General features: G+C 45.2%; 1 long non-coding RNA gene across 10 annotated transcripts in view; it reads right to left on the minus strand.

Annotated features, from left to right (window-relative positions):
- Positions 1 to 2,008: 2,008 nt before the first annotated feature.
- The window catches only part of LOC129404825 (uncharacterized), a 44,768-nt gene continuing 33,040 nt past the window's right edge, over positions 2,009 to 13,736 (minus strand). For 7 of the 10 annotated variants that reach the window (XR_008630157.1, XR_008630158.1, XR_008630159.1 and 4 more), the window contains 5 exons: positions 12,304 to 12,396; positions 9,904 to 10,032; positions 6,710 to 6,786; positions 5,371 to 5,631; positions 2,009 to 2,272 (listed from right to left, as the gene is read on the minus strand). This is a non-coding gene — a long non-coding RNA (uncharacterized LOC129404825). Of the gene's footprint in view, positions 2,273 to 4,848; positions 4,963 to 5,370; positions 5,632 to 6,709; positions 6,787 to 8,007; positions 8,065 to 9,903; positions 10,033 to 12,303; positions 12,397 to 13,736 lie in introns of all 10 variants that reach the window. The other 3 variants (XR_008630156.1, XR_008630151.1, XR_008630152.1) reach the window with 3 other exon arrangements.

The following is a 13,736-nucleotide window of genomic DNA, read 5'->3' on the forward strand; positions in this document are numbered from 1 at the left end:
ACTCTGAAGCCAGCCCTGGAGATGCAGACAGGAACTAGCCTAGCAGCAGTCCAGAGAGCTGGACAGACACTGGAAAGGGGAAAATGCTGGAAGAACACAGTCTTTGGAAAAAGCCCAACCAATGGACGCTTGCCTACAAGGGAAACCACATGAGGCAGTTTCAGAAACACAATTTCACATCCAGAGGATGGGGCAAGAGGTGCACGTGGGCAATCTGGGTTCACACCTCAGAATTCCGAATGGTCCCCTGAGCATCACCGAACTGCAAGAAACAGCACTGTACCACTGTCGTCCCGTTGTTCATCGATTTGCTCAAGTGGGCACCAGTAACATCTCCATTGTGAGATTTGTTGTAACTGTTTTTGGCATATGGAATATGGCACATGTAGCTGGCCAGGCTCTGCCGTTCTTGTGAGATATGGTCCGTAGCTTATTGGGATCTCTGAGAGGGATGGAGGAAGCCAGAAATCAGTATACATTAGGAAAATAATTATATTACAGGCAAGAAAGAACAAAGAATTTACACTGATGATTAGTGACCAAAGTTGACCGTTTTTATGATACTATTTACTGAAAATCTCTGCAAATTTGGGAGCTGAAGAAGCAATCTCTTTGGCCAGAGAGATAGAACATGGGGTAAGGTGTTTGCCTTGCACATGACCAGTCCGGGTTTGATCCCTGCATCCCATTTGATGCCCCAAGTACCGCCAGTAGTAATTCATGAGTGCAGAGATATGAGTGACCGCTGAGAATCACTGGGTGTGATCCAAAAAGCCAAAACAAAATAAGAAGCAATCTCTTTTTTATTGTTTTGGTTTGTTTGTTTTTAGACTACAGTCAACGGCACTCGGTGCATACTCCTGGCTCTGTGCTCAGGAACCACTCCTAGTGGGACTCCAGGGACCATATGTGCACATGGTATTGAACTAAGGCCATCCCCTTGCAAGGCAAGCACCCTACCCACCGTACCACATCTCCACACTCACACAGCACTCTCTAAAGGAACATATACTCCCAGGAGTAAACCCAAAGTTCCTACGGCTCCTACCTGCTGCAAATGCCTTCTCCCGCACTCATGTCTATCCACTGAACCCGTCTTCAAGGCCCAGCTCGCCCTGCCTTACCATCCACACGGCGGCCTTCTTTCTATGAATCGCTGGAGTACTCACTGTATTGTTTGTCCATGATCTTCCCATGTAAACACTAGCAAACTTTTTAAACAGACATAGTCAGTTTTTGTGAGTCATTTTCACAAAGACCTTTATAATATTTATTTTTTAGTAACTACAGAAAACTTCAATGAAATTATCTTATAAAAGTTTCCATGTCTGGGGCTGAAGAGATAGTACAATGAGTAGGAACTTGCCTTGTCCAGAGCCAAATAAGCTTTGATCCCCAGCATCTCACATGGTCCCCGGTTTACTGCTAGAACTAGTTCCTGAGTGCAGAGACTGGAGTAACGCCTGAGCATCTCCAGCTGTGCACCCCTACACACACAGAAAAAAATTTACACATCTATATGTCAATTTATATTTGGAATCTACAAAAAGAGTGGGTCTACTTTAATTTCTTAAATACTGGTAGGTAAACAAGGACTGTCTGGACAGATTCTAGTCCTCAAGTCTACGAGTATAAGGCCTTAATACATTAATACTGCCAAGGGATTGGATCAAGCCTAACAGACGTCCACAAATGTACACATCTTTGCAACACTTGTTAGATGACTTATGGCCCTCTAACTTCCAAAGTCTTTGAAATGTAAGACTACTGCCCTAGATATGAACAAGACTGCCTTGGGCCACAGCAATAGTACAGCTGGTAGGGCATTTGCCTTGCATGCAAATGACCTGGGTTTTATCCCTGCCATCACATATGGTCCCCCGAGTACCAACAGGAGTGATTTCTGAGTGTAAAGCCAGGAGTAACCCCTGAGCATCAACATGTGACCCCAAAAAAGAAGACAGGCAACAAAGCACAACAATAGTATTAGCATTATCTCTGCCTTGACTTTGCATCGTATCACAATATTTTTATTCATATTACAGAGATGTTACTGAACATCACTCAATTTTATCACCACTTTTAAGTTTCATGTATCTTAAACTTGCCATTTAGATCACCTCTGCTCACAGCCTTCCTATCTAAATGAGGATCTGGTAACTCTCCCCAGCATCATTCAGCTACCAAAGTCTAGCATCAGGTCCAGACAGCTCTTTCTCAGCATTCCATACTTCTAAGTGATCTTCAGAGGCCACTCCATACTGATGATTTCCTGTGCACAGTGCAAAAAAGAGTTTCAAGCAGCTATCATTGAAAAAAAAAATACATTAACTATTCCCAAGTTTTAATTCAATGATCTTGCTGTTTAATGTGTTAATTTTAAAAGTAAACATTACTATATGACAAGTTTGGATTCTTTTCATTTTGATAACTGTATTTCAGTGTAACTGGCATTATTTGTAGATATGTACTTTATGCACCAAAAACTGTTGTTCTGATAAGGGATTCAAAGCATAAAAAAAATCATAAGAACCCAAGATCCAAGGAGCTACAGAGCAAAACACCCTGTTTGGTTAATTGATCCAATGAAAGAATTAGCAACACTTTATTAAGTACCTATTGTATTAGTCTGAGCAAGCTGAAATGACTGTTTTTAACCAAAAAAAATGATGACTTCACACAGTCCAATCTAATGACAGGCCCAACATATAAGCCCACTAATAATGAATGAAAAAATGGCTGCACTGTGAAGGTCACTTCCTGGAGAAGTTAGGACTGATGAAGTGGTAAGAAGAGGCCAGCAGACAGCAAGAATACATCAGAAGACAAAGTGACCAGAGGGGATTACCCACTTAATTATCCCTAATACAAATGGCCCAGATACACTGCAAGTCTTATTGTTTTCTTTTTATTGAATTTTTTTTTTTTTTGCTTTTTGGGTCACACCCAGTGATGCTCAGGTTCTGCACTCCTGGTTCTGCACTCAGGAATCACTCCTAGCGGTGCTTGGGGGACCATATGGGATGCCGAGGATCGAACCCAGGTCTGCCGCGTGCAAGGCAAACGCCCTACCCGCTGTGCTATTGCTCCGGCCCCAAGTCTTATTGTTTTCTATGAACTAACAGTGATCAGAAACTTTATTAATTAATCAAACACCCTTTCCCCAAAACTTTATCAATACTTCATTTCTCCCCCAAATAACATTATCTGCTACTTTATACTAATAAGCCAACTTTAAAATCAAGATTGAAGCCAGAAATAATGCCTTATATTTATACGCCACATCCGTGTGCCTAATGTTCAAAAGGCACTTTATAACTTCACTGTATCACTGTCATCCTGTTGTTCATCAATTTGCTCGAGCGGGCGCCAGTAATGTCTCCATTTGTCCCTGTCGTATGCCAGTGTAGGCTGATGGCGTAATGAGGGCTCTTTCAGGGTCAGGAGAATGAAGACCGTCATTGTTACTATTTTTGGCATATCAAGTACGCCACGGGTCGCTTGCCAGGCTCTCACTTTATAACTTACAAAATAATTTCACAGCCATGACTCTACTAGATCCGAATCACATCCCTGCAAAATTTCTGGGGGATATCACGATTCTCCAGATTGCAAAACATACATCCACCAAAAGGACTCACAGAGGGGCTGGAGTGATAGCACAGCGGGTAGGGTGTTTGCCTTGCCCGGGTTCCAATCTCAGCATCCCCTATGGTCCTCTGAGCAACGCCAGGGGTGATTCCTGAGTGCATGAGCCAGGAGTAACCCCTGTGCATAGACGGGTGTGACCCAAAAAGCAAATAAAGAAAAACATCTCCATTTATTTTCCTATGACTACAAAGGCATGAGAAATGACACGCTTTCCACATTTCTCACATTCAATTTCTCTCTAGTATGAAATCGCTTGTGCTGATTAAGGCTGTCTCACAGTCCTTACATTAATATGGTTTCTCTCAAGTGTGAATTCTCCTATGAGTAGTAAGTATAATACTAAGGTTATACTACTACTGTATAATGCCTTATGTATGTCAGGCCTTCCCAGACGCCTGACATACATAAGGCTTCTCTGCACTGTGAGTACCCATATGTGTTTTCAGGGCAGATGATCAAATGAAGGCCTTTCTACATGCCTTACATTTCTAAGGTTTCTCGACAGTGTGCATTCTGTTATGTCTAGTCAGCTGAGTATTTGAGAAAGGTCTACGCACACTCCTGACATACAAAAGGCTTCTCTCCCAAATGAGTTCTCCTATGTACAGTGAGCATTGAGGATGAGCTAAATGCCTTCCCACATTCCTGACACTAATAAGGCATCTCTCCAGTATGACTTCTCATATGTTGAGTAAAGACCCTTCCACAAAGTTTACAATTATGAGGATTCTCTCCATTGTGAATTCTCCTATGTACTGTAAGATAGGAGGAAAGCTGAAGGCCTTCCCACACTCCTGACATACATAAGGCAGGGATTTCTACTATGTATAATAAGATACGTGGAACTGGTAAAGGTCTTCCCACACTCCTGACATACATAAGGCTGGGATTTCTACTATGTACAATAAGATACGTGGAACTGGTAAAGGTCTTCCCACACTCCTGACATACAAAGGGCTTCTCTCCAGTATGAGTATTCATATGCCTATTGAAACCTATAAATCAGTGAAGGCCTTTCTGCATACCTTACATTTATAAGGTTTCTCCCAGTATGAATTCTCCTATGTACTGTAAGCACTGAGGATCTGCTAAAGTTCTGCCCCCACTCCTGACATATATAAGCCTTCTCTCCAGTATGAGTATCCATGTGCCCTTTAAGGGCTGCCAATCAAGTGAAGGCCTTTCAACATGTCTTACAGTCACTGTTTCTCTCCAGTGTGATTATCCTTGTGCACAGAAAGGCTTGAGTGATAAGCAAAGACGTTTCCACAGTCCTGACATGAATATGGTTTCTCTCCAGAATGACTCTTTCTGTGATGAAAAAGATCAGAGGAGCAAGTTTAGACCTTCCCATCCTGACATGAGTAAGTTTTCATTCCTGTATGAATTTCCCTGAAGACACCAAGTTGTGAGCACAAGGTAATGGCCTCTCCACATTGCTCATATGCATGAGGTTTGTCTGCAGTGTTATCTCTATGATGTATAATAAGATTTGAGGGGGAAGTGAAAGCTTCCCCACAGTCCATATACATAAACGGTTTTTCTGCAGTTTGCAATCTTTGCACTGAAACACTGCGATGACACCTGAATCAAAGTTTGTTCTCCCTGGTAACAATCCTGGGGATTCTGTCTATTGGGGGTTTCAAAGGGAACATTATTCTTAGACGGGGTCAGTCCATGATGACTTTACTTATGCAAATGTCAGCATGCGGGACTCACCATAAACGGTGCTCCTCTCCCACTGTCCTGGGGCTTCTGCCTTGAGGGGTTTGTGTCCAGAAACTGAGGAGAACAGACTGTGAGGAGTTTTTCCCAGGGGAAAGCTTCTTCACTGTGAGGTTGATCTCTCCACTCTGATCACCCTCAGAAGAAATTAGGCCTGTCTCGGCATCCCCATGGGGCAGAGGGCGAGATTGCTCACTCTGAGACACTGTCACACAGTGCAGGATCAGAAACATTCCACTAGGGCTGGCTGCTTCCCTGTAAAAAGCAGAAGAGAATTCCAATGACTGCTCCATTCCTTCATAGTCTCCCTGTCAAAAGAAACTGAGACCAACATTACCACGACGAGGAATGCAATTTCTGATAGGTGGATGGATGTTCTATGGGATGACCCAATGTTTCCACATAGTGACTGCACTTAATTGAAGGCTGCACCATCATTAATTTGTTTAAATTTTTTCAATTCGATAAACACAGACATAAAATGGAAATAATACTATCTGCAGAATTTCAAAGCCGTAGTTTCCAACAAAATAAAATACACCCGAGTCCTGGTTTGTTTGTAGCACAGTGTGGAGCCCCGGATCCGTGTGTTAAGGCAAGGCTGAAACGCAACACAGCAAGATGGACCATGGGAGCTACTGTAAACATTTCACCACAAATAAATCCTCTCCACGACCAATGAGGTTTTTTGTTCTTTTTTGGTTTGTAGGTTGTATTTATTTGAGGTGGACCACACCAAGAGGTACCACGGATCACTGATGGTGGGTCCCATGGAACATTGCTGGGAATAGAACCCAGATTTCCATCCTGTGGAAGGCAAGTCCGCCCCAATACTCTATCACTCGTGGCAACAAAATAATTCATTTAAACAATTAACTCTCCTGCCTTCTTTCAATTCATTGAAAAATCAGAATATTTCTTCGAAATTAAAGGTAGTAGGAATTGGGATAAGAATGCTAGAACAGTGGGGAGGGTATTTCCACTGCATATGGTGGACTCGGTTTGAATTCTGGCATCCCAGATGGTGCCATTAGTACTTTCCCGCGTTATTCCTCAGTGCTGAGCCTGAAGTAACTAATCAGCATCGCCGTGAGTGAATGAAAAACAAAACCAAGAAATAATAATAATAATAATAATAATAACAGCAACAATAATAATATCCTTAGATTTTAAAAGGACTGATTTTAGCACCCAGTAAGACTAGGGTCCCTCTACTCACAACAGTAGGCTACAAAGTTCCACCCTGCAGTGGCCAGAACTCCACTTTCAAGTCACATTCTAGATCCAAGGAACTATCCTGTCAAAATATTTATATTCAACATGCTAATCTTACCAATTCACTCGTTTTTGGTGACTCAATTCCCAAATCAAATTGTTGCAGTGAAAACCCCTGAAGCTACGATTTCCTTTCTGAAATCAAACATAAAACACAATGAAAGAGTTAGTAGTGTTGGGGCTGGAGTGATAGCACTGTGGTTAGGGCATTTTCCTTGCACAAGACCAACCCAGGTTCGATTCTCAGAATCCCATATAGTTCCCCAAGCACTGCCAGCGGGAATTCCTGAGGGAATGATCCAAGAATAACCCTTGAACATTGCTTGGTGTTATCCAACAAGAGTTAAAAAAAAAGAATCGGTAATGGAAAGTATTCGAAGGACATCCATTGTGGGGAATGCTGGGAGCAGCTTGCGAATCCACGAAGTAGTGTTTTGGGTTATGTTTTTTAAACAGGCCTGGTGATACCTAGGAGCATATAAGATGTCAGGGTTTTAACCTATGTCTGCCATGTACAGGACAACTACACTCCCGGCTGTAATAGCTCTTTGTCTCAAATCAGCAATTTTTCATAGGCTCATGCATTCACTCTGTAAACAGAAAAGTAAAAGACACTTCTTTTTTACTTCTTATTTTTTTTTTTGCTTTTTGGTTCACACCTGGTGACTCACAGGTGTTACTCCAGGCTCTGCACTTAGGAAAAGCTCATGGTGGTGCTCAGGGGACCATATGGGATGCTGGGAATTGAACCCGTGTTGGCCACGTGCAAGGCAAACGCCCTACCTGCTGTATTATGGCTCCAGCCCCACAAATGATATTTCTTAGTGGATTAGATAGAATAGCAGGGAGGCACTTCCCTCACATGAAGCTGACAGGGTCTGATCCCTGAGTACCACCAAAAGTAACCTCTTAAAACTTCCAGGAATAAACACTGAAAATTCCGAGTCTCAAAGTCAAAAATAAATTTAATATACTGACAGAACATGCTAATGATCTGAGGGCAAAAATAAGCATGAAAGAAAGAGTAGAGTGGTAACTAGATTCCCCTGAAAGGGCACACCATCAGTGCAGGCTGAACAACAGAATGGTGAAGCACAGACAGTTGCCCAATGGCTGTGAATCCCATGAATATTCTACATACCTGACAGGTAAGGGAAAATGAGAACAAAGCCAAGAAAGGAAAGAACAGGATCTTTCTATGACAAGCAGTTCATGAAATTAAGGGCACAGTGAGCGTGGCACAGACACCTGTATCCAGGAGCCCGAGGCCTCTAGGGTCAGCAGCGTGACTCACATGAACTCAGGCATCCACACACTTCCCAGAGCCTGAGCCACGGAGGGTCCTCAGACATTTACCTGCACACATGCCTCTTCTTCCTGGGCTCAGGGCTCCTCCTTAAAGCCCAGGAACTCCTGTCCCGGTAAAGAAATGATATTGGTGACAAGCCAACCCAATGTGTCCCAAACAATATTAAACTAATTCCTAAAAGAGCTTGAACAGAAACTCCACTTTTGATATACCCCAAATTAGTAGTTATCAGTCACAGAATTCCGAAGTTTCAATTTCAGTCTGAAATTCTTATGCTGAAGCCCCCCAAAAAGCACAGAAAGTGACTCCAAGCACTGAAATACAACAGCAACTGATGACATGAGTCCCTAAAAAAAAAAAAATGAACTCATGCTCAGAGCGATAGTCCAGCAAGGTGGGCACCTGATGACATACAGAGAGAGGTTTGATCCCTAGCAACCATACAGGCCAGGAGCACTGCCACGAGAAATTCCTGAATATACAGCCAGAGTGACCCCTGAGCACTGCTGGGTATAGGCCCCTCACACAATCAAAACTGAAAACAAATAATAACAAATGATGTTACAGGCCAGGTACAATAGAACACCTGCCATATAGTTGCTGACCCGGTTTAGTCCACAGCACCCCCATGGGCCCCTGTGGTCGTACAAGAAGTAGATTCATCTAGCAATGGAAGGAAATATTCACAGGAAGTTTATCGATAGTACATCACGTGGGGGGCTTTCCCATGCTCTTGACTGGCCTGGGTAGACACCCTGCATCCCAGAAGCAAGCCTGACGATTGCCAAGTGTGGCCAAATAACAAAAACAAACAAAGAGAAATGAACATATGAAAGTTATCAGCATTGCTGTCAATAATCCTGGCCCATCAGAACCACTGTCCCTGGGGAACACAAAGCGCAGCCCTGCTCCCAGGCTGCTCTCACCGAAGGCCCGCAGCTGATGGTAGGTCTCCAGTGGCCCTGAGCACATCCACTGTGGGATAACAACAAATACAATAGAAAACAAAGCGGCAGATGGAGTTAAACTACAGCGAGTCCAGGGACAGTGGGCATGACTGTCAATCCCCACTGTCCCATATGGTCCAGCAAGCACTGCCAGCTACAGAGCCAGAAGTAACCCAAAAGAATCACTCGTTGTGACCCTCCCATTACCTCACAAAACATAAGGGAATACCATACCAGAGATGGGGTGGGGTGGTGGGGTATGGAGTGGGGGGTTGGGAGGGATACAGGGATCATCGGTGGTGGAGAATGGGTACTGGTGGAGGGATGGGTACTCGAGCATTGTATGACTGAAACACAAGCACGAAAATATGCAAATATGTTAACTGTATCCTCACGGTGATTCACTAATTGAAAAAAAATTTTTTTAAAAAAGAAAAATGTTGCATAGATCAAACTACAGTTACTTTGCAAAGACAAGTACTGTAAGTGAAACAGATATAAAGCACGCAGTCATTCCTGTCCTAAAATATAATGATCACTAAATGTTTCTGAAAAGAAAAAAAAATGAAACTGAAGAGCCTTTTTATTTTTTTTTTTTGCTTTTTGGGTCACAGCCAGCAATGTTCAGGGGTCACTCCTGGCTTTGCAGGAATTACTCCTGACGGTGCTCAGGGGACCATATGGGATGCTGGAATCGAACCCGTGTTGGCCGTGTGCAAGGCAAATGCCCTATCCGCTTTTCTATTTCTCCAGCCCCGAAGAAAGTCTTAAATCCATGCCACCCGATAGGGTCCCTGAGATCTGGTAGGAATAATTGAGGACTGAGTTAGAAGTACTCACTGAGCACTGCTGGTTGTGGCTAAATCCAAATAAAAGGAAACCAACAGACAAGGACACAGTAGCATCAAATAGGGAGAGTTGGAGCACTCAGGCCAGGAATTATATCCCAGGACTCCTTCCTGAAACTCAAGATTCAGAGACCCTAGAAACCGATACCTGCCTGTCACTGCATCATGTCACCACATTGTTCTCCTCCAACCTGGGAACAGTGTATCAGATGGCTCTTCAACATTGTCTGCAGCTTCTGTAATTCCCAAGGATCAGCACGTGGGTCCAGGGAATCACCTAGAAGAGAAGTCAGACCCATGAACTCCAGAACGGAGCACAACTCATGGCCCTGACTGGAAGTCCCCACACTGGATCCAGAAAGGCCCTGACCAGCATCACCCTCAGGCACAGCTCAGAGACACAACCAGAAAAACATTGCTAGATGTCCCTTACTCTCCAGGGGACAAAAAAGTGTGCTGTAATCCACGATGCCCTTCGCTCTTAGGGAAGGTAAAACAAGCAGCTGACCTGCTGTCCTGTTCTTAGGGCTCTTGGGTCTACCCTAACTGAAAAGTCTATAATTTCTGAACAAACATATGTAGCTGAATAGGTAAAAATCAGATCCCGGAGTCAGGTCAATAAAACAGGAAAAGGTGGGCACTGGCCTTGCACACAGCTACCCGGGCTTGACCTCCCTCATCCCTACAGTCCAGAAGGCCCAACAGGAGGGATTCCTGAGTGCAGAGTGAGAAGAAAGACTGGGCAGACTACTGGTGGATGTGATCCCAAAGACAAACACACACTCAAGAAATGGGAGTTGTGTACTTAGTAGGAAAAAATACATTTACTATCACAACTTCCTGGAATTTATCCAGAGTAAAAACATTTTTATGATGGCCTCACTGATAGCACAGAGCATAGGGTGCCTCCCTGACATGCACTTCAATCAAGTCAATCTCTATCAGATGGAAAGTGTTCCCACGTCTTGCAGGGGATGACCAATGAGCAGAACAAGAAGTGACCCATTAGCATCGCAGGCAGGACCAACTGAAAATGAAACTATTATACTGTGGCGGTCTGTTTCGAAGGCCAGGGCTTGCACTCCTGGCCTATCTCTTACCCCAGAATTCAAATTCTATATAAATCCCGTGAACCCTCTGATAAGAACAGACTGGCATGGCGGTGGAGGCTAGGACAAGGCCCAACTGGTACAGTTCATGGCAGGGCTGCGGACACCTGGCAGCTTCTGGTGTGAAGCTGAGCTGAAAACAAGCTGTGATTTCCAAGGTTTGCATCCGTCCGACTCAACTTTACATCCTGAAATCTTGAGAACTGCTGGATTTGAGATCGCCACACCCCTCCCCTCTGACAAAGGCACAGAGAAAGTCATCTGCCAACAGTGATGTGTGAAATCCAGCCATAAATCTCAGGGCTCAAATCTTTGGTTTGTTTATTTTTGGGCCACACCTTGGGATGCTCAGAACTTATAGGTAGAGTTTACACAGATTATGTCATTTTACTCATTCAGTTATGTGACCCTATGTAAGAAAAGTAGGCGGAACATGCATTTGGCCCAAAAGAAGTCTAAATCATGAATGTCTATAAATTTGCTCAGACACTCCAACCCCTTAGTTTCCTTCTGACAGCCTCTTCTTGGAAGTTTTCCAGCATGTTCACCTCTAAGAACTTCCAATGAAGGTATGAACCGAGGGGCAGGAGAGAGCACACCAGGCTGGAGCACACACTGGCCACATGAAAGCTTGGGGACCTTCACCGGTACCAACTGGCACTGCTAATGTGAACAGAGCAGGGCACAATCCTCAAGCAAGGCCAGTTGTTTCCTCAAATCCCAGCGCGTCTGCTCCCAAAGTAGTGAGATAGACCTAGGGAAAGGAGCTCAAGGGCTGAGCACCTGCTTTACTGGTGGGGAACATGGCACGGCTCCCCTATATGGAGAGACATACGGACAGAGGGGAAGAGTCCCTGATCAACACCAAGTTTTTAGCAAAAAGAGTGAAACTAAAAGATGAGGTTGGATAGAAGCCCACAGCAGCCAAAAAAAAGTTTGAGAGATGCCCGGCAGTGTTCAGGGAACCCTATGGAATACTGGGGAACAAACCTCTCAGCCACATGACAGGCAAGTGCCCTGTATGCTCTACTATTGCTTGGCTTTTCTTTCTTTCTTTTTTTTTTTTTTTTTTTGCTTTTCGGGGCAAACCTGGCAATGCACAGGAGTTATTCCTTGGTCTTCACTGAGAAATTACTACGGGCGGTGCTCAGGGGACCTATGGGATGCCGGGAATTGAGTGCAGGTCAGCCGCATGCAAAGCAAATGCCCTACCAGCTGTGCTATCGCTGCAATCCCATCGGCTTTTCTTTCTTTTTGGTCTTTTAGGCCACATCTCTCGATGTTCAGACACTCCTATGCGGAATGAAAGGATTGAACCCAGGTCCGTCCTGAGCAAGACCAACACTGTCCTGGCTGTACTAAGGCTCCTGCCCCTAGAGTGAGACATTTATAACCTAGTGCAACAAGTCCCTGCAAAGCCCGTTTCTACAAGTACTCACCAGAACAGAAGGGGCAGCCTCTGGTCCGGGAGAAATACCTCCGTCAATGAGAGATTGCTCTGAAACCTGACAGGTGAAGCAGAAATTATTTTTCTGGGGAAAAATAAAATAAGAGAGTTAGCAGAGATAGTAAATGGATAGGATGCTTTTCGTTCAAGCAGCTGAGCCCGGGTTAATATGCAAGAGCACATAGGTTTCCCCAACCCAGCACTGCCAGGAGCCACACCTGAGCTAACCCTGAGCACCTGCCACCTGTGGACCAAAAACTATAATTATTAATAATAAAAATATACTGTGTGGGGTTATTTCTTGCACGTGTCTACCCAGGTTTGATTGTCGGAATGCTGTGTTGCCCTGAGCATCACCAAGAGTGATCCCTCAGTGCAGAGGTAGGAATCACCCCTGAAAATTTTCATGTGTTCCCTCACTATAAATATTATGTAAAACAAAGAAATAAATGCTTGGTGACCAATGGTCATCCTAGATTTTATTATGGTACATCTAGGGGTACATTCTGGAAGTGACCAGACTATTACCTGCAACATTTGGTTGCACGAACCCCTCTGGTACAACACAGCCCAGATGCTACACCCGCATCCACCAGGGTCTCTTACAGCTCTGCATCTCCCAGGATCCCAAAACCTACCGCAGGCGCAGGGAACCCGGGAAAATCAAACGTTAATCCACACATTCCTGAGTCCCCGGCCAGTGCAGAGGGCAGTGCACTGGGAGAGCACCTGCCGTGCACGGGGCTGACAGGATTGACCCTGACATTCACAGGACCCTGAGACCCGCCAGGAGAGTCCCCTGGTGCAGAGCCAGGACGGACACTGAATTCTGCAGGATGTCGGTCAAAAATTACAGAACACAACATAGGTTTTATTTAAAAGAGAGACTCGCCCCCTCCCTTTCCTGGGGAACCGTCCCTTTGGCCCTGACTCCATAATCACCACAATGACGGATGTGGCCCACAAAGGACCGGCCCGGGAACATTCCCGGGTGACCCCCCAGTCCCAGCCCATGACCCCGGGGGCTCCGAGTGTCCCCGCAGGAACCAATGGCGAGGCGGCCTCGCACACTCCGCTGACCTGCGGGGAAACTGGGGAAACTGAGACTCCCTCTTGTCTTTCTCTTTGGTTGGGGCTTAAGCAACAGGGCAAGAGGGGAGGGTGGGGCCTTGACTGACAACCCATGGGGTCCGCAGACCCCTATAGCATCCCAAGCACAGAGCCGGGGGTCGCCCCATCCCCACTGTGTGCGGCCAGGCCTCCTTGGGACTCGGGCCTGCTGGCAGCACTGAGGCAAGTTCCCTCAGAAACCCCCTCATTTCCCTGAATGGCAGAAAGGGACAAACCTCGGTAGGACGCTGGGGCCGCCAGGGTGGGGCCGTCGCCCCCTCCATTGCATGGAGTGACCCCGCGGGGTACCCCCTG

Source organism: Sorex araneus, chromosome 5 (genome assembly GCF_027595985.1).
Source record: "Sorex araneus isolate mSorAra2 chromosome 5, mSorAra2.pri, whole genome shotgun sequence".
Taxonomy (NCBI): Eukaryota; Metazoa; Chordata; class Mammalia; order Eulipotyphla; family Soricidae; genus Sorex; species Sorex araneus.